Source organism: Lolium rigidum, chromosome 6 (genome assembly GCF_022539505.1).
Source record: "Lolium rigidum isolate FL_2022 chromosome 6, APGP_CSIRO_Lrig_0.1, whole genome shotgun sequence".
Taxonomy (NCBI): Eukaryota; Viridiplantae; Streptophyta; class Magnoliopsida; order Poales; family Poaceae; genus Lolium; species Lolium rigidum.
This window is the reverse complement of record NC_061513.1, coordinates 26376109-26378703: the sequence shown is the minus strand read 5'-3', so window position 1 is coordinate 26378703 and position 2595 is coordinate 26376109. Positions and strand designations below refer to the sequence as shown.

General features: G+C 49.6%; 1 long non-coding RNA gene across 1 annotated transcript; it reads left to right on the top strand.

Moving 5' to 3' along the window:
* Positions 1-870: 870 nt before the first annotated feature.
* On the top strand, positions 871-1846 carry LOC124658971. Its single transcript, XR_006989398.1, has 2 exons — positions 871-1428; positions 1539-1846. It is a non-coding gene; the product is annotated as an uncharacterized LOC124658971 (long non-coding RNA).
* The last annotated feature ends 749 nt before the right edge of the window (positions 1847-2595 follow it).

Below are 2595 nucleotides of genomic sequence, written 5' to 3'. Positions count from 1 at the left end.
AATGGCGCGCCGACACGGCGCCACCCGCACCGGCCATCGATGGAGAAGATAACGCTACCCCTCTATCTACCCGCTCCATTCAGATATTTCTGGCCAACGCGAGGAGACACACCAGCCCGCCAGCGAGTCTTAGCTGCTGACGCGCGGGCCCGTCCGACCGTGGGCCGCAGACGCATCCACAGGCGGGTAGGGTACGGCTGGTCCATGCCTTTTTTTTACCAGCGCTGGGCAAACCGTAATTACAGTCAGCCAATGAAGAGGGAAGCGACGAACGGCTGATCAGGTTTCAAGCGGGGCGGGATATCCCGCCAATCCGCTAGCCCGCCCCGCAAAATAACGCCCGCGCGGCGTCGCATCCCGCCCCGCTAAGTATGTGCAGGATGGAGCGGTAAAACCCGCTCGGCCCGCTGAAAGCCCGCTCAGCCCGCTACCGCCCGCGAGATGCCCTTCGGTCGAAGCCGTCAGAGTCCCAGTCGCTCCCCCGTCCCCGCCCTCCCGCCGCCGCACCTCCCTCTCCCCGGACGCCGCCGCACCTCCATCTCCTCGGCCGCCGCCGAACGTCCCTCTCCCCCAGCCGCCGCCCTCCCCTCCCTCGTTCCCGATGCCCCAACCTCGCACTTTCTGATGGTGGGGTCGACGGCGGCGCCGCCGCCATCTTCACATCCGGACCGCCTCGCTGGAATCGTGGACGGAGAAGCTTTTCCTCCACCGCCCGACGGTCCTCCGTCACCAACCGCAATCGGCGTTTTGTTGCCGTCCTCTCGTACAAATCAGTGCCCAAGACCATCTCCAACTCCAAGATATGTGACACAAGATCCTCCACTGTTCGATGTTTGATCAAGATCTCGATGACCCGTTCGATGGATTTGGCTTGTAACCGGTTCCTCGGAGCTTCAGTGAGAGTCAATTGATGTGTAGTTCAGTTTGATATTAATAAATGCTTACATGATACGAAGTGCATAATTGAAGGATTGAAGAAATTTTAGCAATGGCAGCCTATTCTAGATGATATATCTGTGGTTATTATTATTACAAGGAAACAAGGGTAAAATCTTGAGTTATCTTCACAGGTAGAAAGCATAGAGAGCATAGAGGACCAAGTCTCATTTGTTATCATTTAGGGATTATGTTCAGTAATATATATACAACTTGTAATACATGTGATGCTTTGATGCAAGCCTACCACTTGTAATATCTACGGAGACTGATGCACCACTAGAGCTAATAATTTCTTGATGTCAATTGGTTATTTTTTCTAATTACTACATTGATCAACAGATCGACTTATAAGAGTCAAGGTGGAGGAGGTTTCTGAAGATGGCAATGTTCAGACTCAAGGTGGGGTTGGGGGTGCGCTGCAAGGAAGGAAGAAAGGAGCAACCATGACACCCGGCAAATGTTCTAAGGATGGCAATGTTCAGACTCAAGGTTATCTTATATGCAATACAGTACAATTTTTTAAATAGCTGTGAGATCCATTATCTCAGTACATTGTTTAGCTTATTGTGTGTAAGTTATTGACAATGTAACTGCAGCAGGTGTTTCATTACCGTCAACTTCCTAGTTAAGGTTCAATGGCTGGAATTGGAACAGGGGGGAATTTTCTTTATCTCCCTAGTTAAGGTTCCTTGTTATTGGTGACAGGAACTTGAAGAAGAGAACCATGGATGACAACCTTCTGGAGTGCCTTCAATCTGTGAACATTTGTTTGGTCAAATAAATTCAGTTGTGAACTTACAGCCTGTAATACTGATGCTTTTCATGAGTCTCAGTTGAACATTTGTTTGATCAATTAAATTGTAACTTGATGTTTCAGTAGTAAAGTACTGCTAAGCATTTTGTTTAATTCTGTAACTTGATGATTCAAAGCACACATCAGAGTGCTAACTAGTTCTTCCTAATCAGCTATCTAGCTAGCTCTTCCGAGCGATGAGAGCGATCAGGCAGCTAGCTATCCCCTGCCGAGTCCCGCGCTGATTCGTATGCCGAGCGATCACGCCGATCAGGCAGCTAGCGGGATATTGCGGGATGATTTGCGTATATGTACAGTCCCGCGCTAGGTGCAGCGGTTTTTTGCGGCACACCGCGCTGTCCCGCGCACGACGAGCTGTCCCGCTGAGCTCTGTAGCGAGCAGCCGCATCCCGCCCCGCTTGAAACCTTAACGGCTGAGATGAACCAACTGTGCAAATCCAATAGTTCAGAATCACTAATCCTTGTGAGACCCCCATGGGGGGCAACTATTATACCTTCCAATGATTTGTCGGTATCATGGTCGTTTAGATATCACATTTGAATACTGTTTCCCTCTCGTAATTTTATTCTTAACCTTACCGGCAGCTCATGATCAGTGGGTCCTTTTGAAAAATCATATGTACGAAACTAGGTAATGCGTATTGTGGGAGCAGGTATTTGACTCGAACAACTCGGGAGTGTTGGCGTTGAAGGAATGGTTAGTCACGCCCGGACAACTTTGACTAACTACCCAGCCATGCACTTCCACAATGGAATTTGTGTTGTCTCACCCGGTTATAACCAAATGAAATTAAGATCTAGGTGAGGTGGCCCCGGGACATGAAGGACGAAGGATCCGTTGA